We start from the raw sequence: 12726 nt of genomic DNA, 5'->3' as shown, positions 1-12726 counted from the left end.
AAAAAGCATATTTTGGTCAGAAAATGTTTTGTTGTATGTTAGCTCACTTGAAACAAGTAAAATTATCATGGGAAAGTGCATGCTATTTGTGCATATACGCTTGGTTTGGAAAACCGCTTTCTCTTCGTCCTAGAAGCCTGAGACTTGGGGAAACGCAATATCACAGGCTAAGAAACTCATTCTTGACAGCACGTAGAAGGCTTTGCGAAATATGTGCTGATGTATCGATTTGATGAATCATGAGTTTCTTAACCTATTAACATTCACTTGTTGCAGTTTTCAACAGTTTTTTTTTTATTATGATATAAAATAATGTTTTTTTTTAATAACTATAAATTTTAAGAAAAAAAAAGCATATTTTGGTCAGAAAATGTTTTGTTATATGTTAGCTCACTTTAAACAAGTAAAATTGTCATGGAAAACTGCATGCTGTTTGTGCAAATACGCTTGGTTCGAAAAACCGCTTTCTCTTCATCCTAGAAGCCTGAGACTTGGGGAAACGCAATATCACAAGCTAAGAAACTCATTGTTGACAGCACATAGAAGGCTTTGCGAAATATGTGCTGATGTATCGATTTTGATAAATTATGAAGTTCTAACCCATTTACATTCACTTGTTGCAGTTTTCAACAGTTTTTTTTTATTATGATAATGAAAATGAAAATTATATATTTTTTATAATTATCATTTTTAAGTAAAAAAAAATATCATATTTTGGTCAGAAAATGTTTTGTTATATGTTAGCTCACTTTAAACAAGTAAAATTGTCATGTGAAACTGCATGCTGTTTGTGCAAATACGCTTGGTTCGAAAAACCGCTTTCTCTTCATCCTAGAAGCCTGAGACTTGGGGAAACGCAATATCACAAGCTAAGAAACTCATTCTTGACAGCACGTAGAAGGCTTTGCGAAATATGTGCTGATGTATCGATTTTGATAAATTATGAAGTTCTAACCCATTTACATTCACTTGTTGCAGTTTTCAACAGTTTTTATAAAATTATGATAATAAATTTAAAAATGTATTTTTTAAAAATAACTATAAATTTTTCTGTAAAAAAATATCATATTTTGTTTAGAAAATGTTTTGTTATATGTTAGCTCACTATAAACATGTAAAATTATCATGGGAAAGTGCATGCTTTTTGTGCATATACGCTTGGTTTGAAAAACCGCTTTCTCTTCGTCCTAGAAGCCTGAGACTTGGGGAAACGCAATATCACAGGCTAAGAAACTCATTCATGACAGCACGTTGAAGGCTTTGCGACATATGTGCTGATGTATCGATTTGATGAATCATGAGTTTCTTAACCTATTAACATTCACTTGTTGCAGTTTTCAACAGTTTTTTTTTATTATGATAATGAATATTAAAATTATATATTTTTTATAATTATCATTTTTAAGTAAAAAATATCATATTTTGGTCAGAAAATGTTTTGTTATATGTTAGCTCACTATAAACATGTAAAATTGTCATGTGAAAGTGTATGCTGTTTGTGCAAATACGCTTGCTCGAAAAACAGCTTTCGCTTCGTCCTAGAAGCCTGAGACTTGGGGAAACGCAATATCACAGGCTAAAAAACTCATTCTTGACAGCACGTAGAAGGCTTTGCGAAATATGTGCTGATGTATCGATTTTGATGAATTATGAGTTTCTTAACCTATTTACATTCACTTGTTGCAGTTTTCAACAGTTTTTTTTAGTATGATATAAAATAATGTTTTTTTTTAATAACTATAAATTTTAAGAAAAAAAAAGCATATTTTGGTCAGAAAATGTTTTGTTATATGTTAGCTCACTTTAAACAAGTAAAATTGTCATGGAAAACTGCATGCTGTTTGTGCAAATACGCTTGGTTCGAAAAACCGCTTTCTCTTCGTCCTAGAAGCCTGAGACTTTGGGAAACGCAATATCACAGGCTAAGAAACTCATTCTTGACAGCACGTAGAAGGCTTTGCGAAATATGTGCTGATGTATCGATTTTGATGAATTATAAGTTTCTTAACCTATTTACATTCACTTGTTGCAGTTTTCAACAGTTTTTTTTTTTATTATGATAATGAAAATTAAAATTATATATTTTTTATAATTATCATTTTTAAGTAAAAAATATCATATTTTGGTCAGAAAATGTTTTGTTATAAGTTAGCTCACTTTAAACAAGTACAATTGTCATGTGAAACTGCATGCTGTTTGTGCAAATACGCTTGGTTCGAAAAACCGCTTTCTCTTCATCCTAGAAGCCTGAGACTTGGGGAAACGCAATATCACAAGCTAAGAAACTCATTCTTGACAGCACGTAGAAGGCTTTGCGAAATATGTGCTGATGTATCGATTTTGATAAATTATGAAGTTCTAACCCATTTACATTCACTTGTTGCAGTTTTCAACAGTTTTTATAAAATTATGATAATAAATATAAAAATGTATTTTTTAAAAATAACTATAAATTTTTCTGTAAAAAAATATCATATTTTGTTTAGAAAATGTTTTGTTATATGTTAGCTCACTATAAACATGTAAAATTATCATGGGAAAGTGCATGCTATTTGTGCATATACGCTTGGTTTGAAAAACCGCTTTCTCTTCGTCCTAGAAGCCTGAGACTTGGGGAAACGCAATATCACAGGCTAAGAAACTCATTCTTGACAGCACGTAGAAGGCTTTGCGAAATATGTGCTGATGTATCGATTTGATGAATCATGAGTTTCTTAACCTATTAACATTCACTTGTTGCAGTTTTCAACAATTTTTTTTTATTATGATAATGAATATTAAAATTATATATTTTTTATAATTATCATTTTTAAGTAAAAAATATCATATTTTGGTCAGAAAATGTTTTGTTATATGTTAGCTCACTATAAACATGTAAAATTGTCATGTGAAAGTGTATGCTGTTTGTGCAAATACGCTTGGCTCGAAAAACAGCTTTCGCTTCGTCCTAGAAGCCTGAGACTTGTGGAAACGCAATATCACATGCTAAAAAACTCATTTTTGACAGCACGTAGAAGGCTTTGCGAAATATGTGCTGATGTATCGATTTTGATGAATTATGAGTTTCTTAACCTATTTACATTCACTTGTTGCAGTTTTCAACAGTTTTTATTTATTATGATAATAAATAACAGGCTAAAAAACTCATTTTTGACAGCACGTAGAAGGCGTTGCGAAATATGTGCTGATGTATTGATTTTGATGAATTATGAGTTTCTGAACCTATTTACATTCACTTGTTGCAGTTTTCAACAGTTTTTTTTTATTATGATAATGAAAATGAAAATTATATATTTTTTATAATTATCATTTTTAAGTAAAAAATATCATATTTTGGTCAGAAAATGTTTTGTTATATGTTAGCTCACAATAAACATGTAAAATTGTCATGTGAAAGTGTATGCTGTTTGAGCAAATACGCCTGGCTCGAAAAACAGCTTTCGCTTTGTCCTAGAAGCCTGAGACTTGGGTAAACGCAATATCACAGGCTAAAAAACTCATTCTTGACAGCACGTAGAAGGCTTTGCGAAATATGTGCTGATGTATCGATTTTGATGAATTATGAGTTTCTTAACCTATTTACATTCACTTGTTGCAGTTTTCAACAGTTTTTTTTAGTATGATATAAAATAATGTTTTTTTTTAATAACTATAAATTTTAAGAAAAAAAAAGCATATTTTGGTCAGAAAATGTTTTGTTATATGTTAGCTCACTTTAAACAAGTAAAATTGTCATGGAAAACTGCATGCTGTTTGTGCAAATACGCTTGGTTCGAAAAACCGCTTTCTCTTCGTCCTAGAAGCCTGAGACTTTGGGAAACGCAATATCACAGGCTAAGAAACTCATTCTTGACAGCACGTAGAAGGCTTTGCGAAATATGTGCTGATGTATCGATTTGATGAATCATGAGTTTCTTAACCTATTAACATTCACTTGTTGCAGTTTTCAACAGTTTTTATTTATTATGATATTAAATGTTAAAATTATATGTTGATTTTTTATAACTATAAATTTAAAGAAAAAAAAGCATATTTTGGTCAGAAAATGTTTTGTTGTATGTTAGCTCACTTGAAACAAGTAAAATTGTCATGTGAAACTGCATGCTGTTTGAGCAAATACGCTTGGTTCGAAAAACCGCTTTCTCTTCGTCCTAGAAGCCTGAGACTTGGGGAAACGCAATATCACAAGCTAAGAAACTCATTCTTGACAGCACGTAGAAGGCTTTGCGAAATATGTGCTGATGTATCGATTTTGATAAATTATGAAGTTCTAACCCATTTACATTCACTTGTTGCAGTTTTCAACAGTTTTTATTTATTATGATAATAAATGTTAAAATTATATGTTGATTTTTTATAACTATAAATTTAAAGAAAAAAAAGCATATTTTGGTCAGAAAATGTTTTGTTGTATGTTAGCTCACTTGAAACAAGTAAAATTGTCATGTGAAACTGCATGCTGTTTGTGCAAATACGCTTGGTTCGAAAAACCGCTTTCTCTTCGTCCTAGAAGCCTGAGACTTGGGGAAACGCAATATCACAAGCTAAGAAACTCATTCTTGACAGCACGTAGAAGGCTTTGCGAAATATGTGCTGATGTATCGATTTTGATAAATTATGAAGTTCTAACCCATTTACATTCACTTGTTACAGTTTTCAACAGTTTTTATAAAATTATGATAATAAATATAAAAATGTATTTTTTAAAAATAATTATACATTTTTCTGTAAAAAAATATCAAATTTTGGTCAGAAAATGTTTTGTTATATGTTAGCTCACTATAAACATGTAAAATTCTCATGGGAAAGTGCATGCTATTTGTGCATATACGCTTGGTTTGAAAAACCGCTTTCTCTTCGTCCTAGAAGCCTGAGACTTGGGGAAACGCAATATCACAGGCTAAAAAACTCATTTTTGACAGCACGTAGAAGGCTTTGCGAAATATGTGCTGATGTATTGATTTTGATGAATTATGAGTTTCTTAACCTATTTACATTCACTTGTTGCAGTTTTCAACAGTTTTTTTTTTATTATGATAATGAAAATGAAAATTATATATTTTTTATAATTATCATTTTTAAGTAAAAAATATCATATTTTGGTCAGAAAATGTTTTGTTATATGTTAGCTCACAATAAACATGTAAAATTGTCATGTGAAAGTGTATGCTGTTTGAGCAAATACGCCTGGGTCGAAAAACAGCTTTCGCTTTGTCCTAGAAGCCTGAGACTTGGGGAAACGCAATATCACAGGCTAAAAAACTCATTCTTGACAGCACGTAGAAGGCTTTGCGAAATATGTGCTGATGTATCGATTTTGATGAATTATGAGTTTCTTAACCTATTTACATTCACTTGTTGCAGTTTTCAACAGTTTTTTTTAGTATGATATAAAATAATGTTTTTTTTTAATAACTATAAATTTTAAGAAAAAAAAAGCATATTTTGGTCAGAAAATGTTTTGTTATATGTTAGCTCACTTTAAACAAGTAAAATTGTCATGGAAAACTGCATGCTGTTTGTGCAAATACGCTTGGTTCGAAAAACCGCTTTCTCTTCGTCCTAGAAGCCTGAGACTTTGGGAAACGCAATATCACAGGCTAAGAAACTCATTCTTGACAGCACGTAGAAGGCTTTGCGAAATATGTGCTGATGTATCGATTTTGATAAATTATGAAGTTCTAACCCATTTACATTCACTTGTTGCAGTTTTCAACAGTTTTTATTTATTATGATATTAAATGTTAAAATTATATGTTGATTTGTTATAACTATAAATTTAAAGAAAAAAAAGCATATTTTGGTCAGAAAATGTTTTGTTGTATGTTAGCTCACTTGAAACAAGTAAAATTGTCATGTGAAACTGCATGCTGTTTGAGCAAATACGCTTGGTTCGAAAAACCGCTTTCTCTTCGTCCTAGAAGCCTGAGACTTGGGGAAACGCAATATCACAAGCTAAGAAACTCATTCTTGACAGCACGTAGAAGGCTTTGCGAAATATGTGCTGATGTATCGATTTTGATGAATTATGAGTTTCTTAACCTATTTACATTCACTTGTTGCAGTTTTCAACAGTTTTTTTTAGTATGATATAAAATAATGTTTTTTTTTAATAACTATAAATTTTAAGAAAAAAAAAGCATATTTTGGTCAGAAAATGTTTTGTTATATGTTAGCTCACTTTAAACAAGTAAAATTGTCATGGAAAACTGCATGCTGTTTGTGCAAATACGCTTGGTTCGAAAAACCGCTTTCTCTTCGTCCTAGAAGCCTGAGACATTGGGAAACGCAATATCACAGGCTAAGAAACTCATTCTTGACAGCACGTAGAAGGCTTTGCGAAATATGTGCTGATGTATCGATTTTGATGAATTATAAGTTTCTTAACCTATTTACATTCACTTGTTGCAGTTTTCAACAGTTTTTTTTTTATTATGATAATGAAAATTAAAATTATATATTTTTTATAATTATCATTTTTAAGTAAAAAATATCATATTTTGGTCAGAAAATGTTTTGTTATAAGTTAGCTCACTTTAAACAAGTACAATTGTCATGTGAAACTGCATGCTGTTTGTGCAAATACGCTTGGTTCGAAAAACCGCTTTCTCTTCATCCTAGAAGCCTGAGACTTGGGGAAACGCAATATCACAAGCTAAGAAACTCATTCTTGACAGCACGTAGAAGGCTTTGCGAAATATGTGCTGATGTATCGATTTTGATAAATTATGAAGTTCTAACCCATTTACATTCACTTGTTGCAGTTTTCAACAGTTTTTATAAAATTATGATAATAAATATAAAAATGTATTTTTTAAAAATAACTATAAATTTTTCTGTAAAAAAATATCATATTTTGTTTAGAAAATGTTTTGTTATATGTTAGCTCACTATAAACATGTAAAATTATCATGGGAAAGTGCATGCTATTTGTGCATATACGCTTGGTTTGAAAAACCGCTTTCTCTTCGTCCTAGAAACCTGAGACTTGGGGAAACGCAATATCACAGGCTAAGAAACTCATTCTTGACAGCACGTAGAAGGCTTTGCGAAATATGTGCTGATGTATCGATTTGATGAATCATGAGTTTCTTAACCTATTAACATTCACTTGTTGCAGTTTTCAACAATTTTTTTTTATTATGATAATGAATATTAAAATTATATATTTTTTATAATTATCATTTTTAAGTAAAAAATATCATATTTTGGTCAGAAAATGTTTTGTTATATGTTAGCTCACTATAAACATGTAAAATTGTCATGTGAAAGTGTATGCTGTTTGTGCAAATACGCTTGGCTCGAAAAACAGCTTTCGCTTCGTCCTAGAAGCCTGAGACTTGGGGAAACGCAATATCACAGGCTAAAAAACTCATTTTTTACAGCACGTAGAAGGCTTTGCGAAATATGTGCTGATGTATCGATTTTGATGAATTATGAGTTTCTTAACCTATTTACATTCAATTGTTGCAGTTTTCAACAGTTTTTATTTATTATGATAATAAATGTTAAAATTATATGTTGATTTTTTATAACTATAAATTTAAAGAAAAAAAAGCATATTTTGGTCAGAAAATGTTTTGTTGTATGTTAGCTCACTTGAAACAAGTAAAATTGTCATGTGAAACTGCATGCTGTTTGAGCAAATACGCTTGGTTCGAAAAACCGCTTTCTCTTCGTCCTAGAAGCCTGAGACTTGGGGAAACGCAATATCACAAGCTAAGAAACTCATTCTTGACAGCACGTAGAAGGCTTTGCGAAATATGTGCTGATGTATCGATTTTGATGAATTATGAGTTTCTTAACCTATTTACATTCACTTGTTGCAGTTTTCAACAGTTTTTTTTTTTATTATGATAATGAAAATTAAAATTATATATTTTTTTTAATTATCATTTTTAAGTAAAAAAAAATATCATATTTTGGTCAGAAAATGTTTTGTTATATGTTAGCTCACTTTAAACAAGTAAAATTGTCATGTGAAACTGCATGCTGTTTGTGCAAATACGCTTGGTTCGAAAAACCGCTTTCTCTTCATCCTAGAAGCCTGAGACTTGTGGAAACGCAATATCACATGCTAAAAAACTCATTTTTGACAGCACGTAGAAGGCTTTGCGAAATATGTGCTGATGTATCGATTTTGATGAATTATGAGTTTCTTAACCTATTTACATTCACTTGTTGCAGTTTTCAACAGTTTTTATTTATTACGATAATAAATAACAGGCTAAAAAACTCATTTTTGACAGCACGTAGAAGGCTTTGCGAAATATGTGCTGATGTATTGATTTTGATGAATTATGAGTTTCTTAACCTATTTACATTCACTTGTTGCAGTTTTCAACAGTTTTTTTTTTATTATGATAATGAAAATGAAAATTATATATTTTTTATAATTATCATTTTTAAGTAAAAAATATCATATTTTGGTCAGAAAATGTTTTGTTATATTTTAGCTCACAATAAACATGTAAAATTGTCATGTGAAAGTGTATGCTGTTTGAGCAAATACGCCTGGCTCGAAAAACAGCTTTCGCTTTGTCCTAGAAGCCTGAGACTTGGGGAAACGCAATATCACAGGCTAAAAAACTCATTCTTGACAGCACGTAGAAGGCTTTGCGAAATATGTGCTGATGTATCGATTTTGATGAATTATGAGTTTCTTAACCTATTTACATTCACTTGTTGCTGTTTTCAACAGTTTTTTTTAGTATGATATAAAATAATGTTTTTTTTTAATAACTATAAATTTTAAGAAAAAAAAAGCATATTTTGGTCAGAAAATGTTTTGTTATATGTTAGCTCACTTTAAACAAGTAAAATTGTCATGGAAAACTGCATGCTGTTTGTGCAAATACGCTTGGTTCGAAAAACCGCTTTCTCTTCGTCCTAGAAGCCTGAGACTTTGGGAAACGCAATATCACAGGCTAAGAAACTCATTCTTGACAGCACGTAGAAGGCTTTGCGAAATATGTGCTGATGTATCGATTTTGATAAATTATGAAGTTCTAACCCATTTACATTCACTTGTTGCAGTTTTCAACAGTTTTTATTTATTATGATATTAAATGTTAAAATTATATGTTGATTTTTTATAACTATAAATTTAAAGAAAAAAAAGCATATTTTGGTCAGAAAATGTTTTGTTGTATGTTAGCTCACTTGAAACAAGTAAAATTGTCATGTGAAACTGCATGCTGTTTGAGCAAATACGCTTGGTTCGAAAAACCGCTTTCTCTTCGTCCTAGAAGCCTGAGACTTGGGGAAACGCAATATCACAAGCTAAGAAACTCATTCTTGACAGCACGTAGAAGGCTTTGCGAAATATGTGCTGATGTATCGATTTTGATAAATTATGAAGTTCTAACCCATTTACATTCACTTGTTGCAGTTTTCAACAGTTTTTATTTATTATGATAATATATGTTAAAATTATATGTTGATTTTTTATAACTATAAATTTAAAGAAAAAAAAGCATATTTTGGTCAGAAAATGTTTTGTTGTATGTTAGCTCACTTGAAACAAGTAAAATTATCATGGGAAAGTGCATGCTATTTGTGCATATACGCTTGGTTTGAAAAACCGCTTTCTCTTCGTCCTAGAAGCCTGAGACTTGGGGAAACGCAATATCACAGGCTAAGAAACTCATTCTTGACAGCACGTAGAAGGCTTTGCGAAATATGTGCTGATGTATCGATTTAATGAATCATGAGTTTCTTAACCTATTAACATTCACTTGTTGCAGTTTTCAACAGTTTTTTTTTATTATGATAATGAATATTAAAATTATATATTTTTTATAATTATAATTTTTAAGTAAAAAATATCATATTTTGGTCAGAAAATGTTTTGTTATATGTTAGCTCACTATAAACATGTAAAATTATCATGGGAAAGTGCATGCTATTTGTGCATATACGCTTGGTTTAAAAAACCGCTTTCTCTTCGTCCTAGAAGCCTGAGACTTGGGGAAACGCAATATCACAGGCTAAGAAACTCATTCTTGACAGCACGTAGAAGGCTTTGCGAAATATGTGCTGATGTATCGATTTGATGAATCATGAGTTTCTTAACCTATTAACATTCACTTGTTGCAGTTTTCAACAGTTTTTTTTTTATTATGATAATGAATATTAAAATTATATATTTTTTATAATTATCATTTTTAAGTAAAAAATATCATATTTTGGTCAGAAAATGTTTTGTTATATGTTAGCTCACTATAAACATGTAAAATTGTCATGTGAAAGTGTATGCTGTTTGAGCAAATACGCTTGGCTCGAAAAACAGCTTTCGCTTCGTCCTAGAAGCCTGAGACTTGGGGAAACGCAATATCACAGGCTAAAAAACTCATTTTTTACAGCACGTAGAAGGCTTTGCGAAATATGTGCTGATGTATCGATTTTGATGAATTATGAGTTTCTTAACCTATTTACATTCACTTGTTGCAGTTTTCAACAGTTTTTATTTATTATGATAATAAATGTTAAAATTATATGTTGATTTTTTATAACTATAAATTTAAAGAAAAAAAAGCATATTTTGGTCAGAAAATGTTTTGTTGTATGTTAGCTTACTTTAAACAAGTAAAATTGTCATGTGAAACTGCATGCTGTTTGAGCAAATACGCTTGGTTCGAAAAACCGCTTTCTCTTCGTCCTAGAAGCCTGAGACTTGGGGAAACGCAATATCACAAGCTAAGAAACTCATTTTTTACAGCACGTAGAAGGCTTTGCGAAATATGTGCTGATGTATCGATTTTGATGAATTATGAGTTTCTTAACCTATTTACATTCAATTGTTGCAGTTTTCAACAGTTTTTATTTATTATGATAATAAAAGTTAAAATTATATGTTGATTTTTTATAACTATAAATTTAAAGAAAAAAAAAGCATATTTTGGTCAGAAAATGTTTTGTTGTATGTTAGCTCACTTGAAACAAGTAAAATTGTCATGTGAAAGTGTATGCTGTTTGATCAAATACGCTTGGTTCGAAAAACCGCTTTCTCTTCGTCCTAGAAGCCTGAGACTTGGGGAAACGCAATATCACAAGCTAAGAAACTCATTCTTGACAGCACGTAGAAGGCTTTGCGAAATATGTGCTGATGTATCGATTTTGATGAATTATGAGTTTCTTAACCTATTTACATTCACTTGTTGCAGTTTTCAAAAGTTTTTTTTAGTATGATATAAAATAATGTTTTTTTTAAATAACTATAAATTTAAAGAAAAAAAAAGCATATTTTGGTCAGAAAATGTTTTGTTATATGTTAGCTCACTTTAAACAAGTAAAATTGTCATGGAAAACTGCATGCTGTTTGTGCAAATACGCTTGGTTCGAAAAACCGCTTTCTCTTCGTCCTAGAAGCCTGAGACTTTGGGAAACGCAATATCACAGGTTAAAAAACTCATTCTTGACAGCACGTAGAAGGCTTTGCGAAATATGTGCTGATGTATCGATTTGATGAATCATGAGTTTCTTAACCTATTTACATTCACTTGTTGCAGTTTTCAACAGTTTTTTTTTTTTTATTATGATAATGAAAATTAAAATTATATATTTTTTATAATTATCATTTTTAAGTAAAAAATATCATATTTTGGTCAGAAAATGTTTTGTTATATGTTAGCTCACTTTAAACAAGTAAAATTGTCATGTGAAACTGCATGCTGTTTGTGCAAATACGCTTGGTTCGAAAAACCGCTTTCTCTTCATCCTAGAAGCCTGAGACTTGGGGAAACGCAATATCACAAGCTAAGAAACTCATTCTTGACAGCACGTAGAAGGCTTTGCGAAATATGTGCTGATGTATCGATTTTGATAAATTATGAAGTTCTAACCCATTTACATTCACTTGTTGCAGTTTTCAACAGTTTTTATTTATTATGATAATAAATGTTAAAATTATATGTTGATTTTTTATAACTATAAATTTAAAGAAAAAAAAGCATATTTTGGTCAGAAAATGTTTTGTTGTATGTTAGCTCACTTGAAACAAGTAAAATTATCATGGGAAAGTGCATGCTATTTGTGCATATACGCTTGGTTTGGAAAACCGCTTTCTCTTCGTCCTAGAAGCCTGAGACTTGGGGAAACGCAATATCACAGGCTAAGAAACTCATTCTTGACAGCACGTAGAAGGCTTTGCGAAATATGTGCTGATGTATCGATTTGATGAATCATGAGTTTCTTAACCTATTAACATTCACTTGTTGCAGTTTTCAACAGTTTTTTTTTTATTATGATATAAAATAATGTTTTTTTTTAATAACTATAAATTTTAAGAAAAAAAAAGCATATTTTGGTCAGAAAATGTTTTGTTATATGTTAGCTCACTTTAAACAAGTAAAATTGTCATGGAAAACTGCATGCTGTTTGTGCAAATACGCTTGGTTCGAAAAACCGCTTTCTCTTCATCCTAGAAGCCTGAGACTTGGGGAAACGCAATATCACAAGCTAAGAAACTCATTGTTGACAGCACATAGAAGGCTTTGCGAAATATGTGCTGATGTATCGATTTTGATAAATTATGAAGTTCTAACCCATTTACATTCACTTGTTGCAGTTTTCAACAGTTTTTTTTTATTATGATAATGAAAATGAAAATTATATATTTTTTATAATTATCATTTTTAAGTAAAAAAAAATATCATATTTTGGTCAGAAAATGTTTTGTTATATGTTAGCTCACTTTAAACAAGTAAAATTGTCATGTGAAACTGC

General features: G+C 30.5%; 1 protein-coding gene and 1 long non-coding RNA gene across 2 annotated transcripts in view; one reads left to right on the top strand and one right to left on the bottom strand.

Moving 5' to 3' along the window:
* Positions 1-12726, top strand: part of LOC310722055 — a 321874-nt gene that overhangs the window by 149706 nt on the left and 159442 nt on the right. The gene's annotated exons all lie outside the window — the stretch shown is intronic.
* Positions 1-12726, bottom strand: part of LOC310722021 (uncharacterized protein) — a 243487-nt gene that overhangs the window by 104343 nt on the left and 126418 nt on the right. The window lies entirely within an intron of this gene.

Source organism: Silurus aristotelis (assembly GCF_946808225.1).
Source record: "Silurus aristotelis genome assembly, chromosome: 28".
NCBI classification, from domain to species: Eukaryota; Metazoa; Chordata; class Actinopteri; order Siluriformes; family Siluridae; genus Silurus; species Silurus aristotelis.
This window is presented reverse-complemented; position numbering and strand designations above follow the sequence as displayed.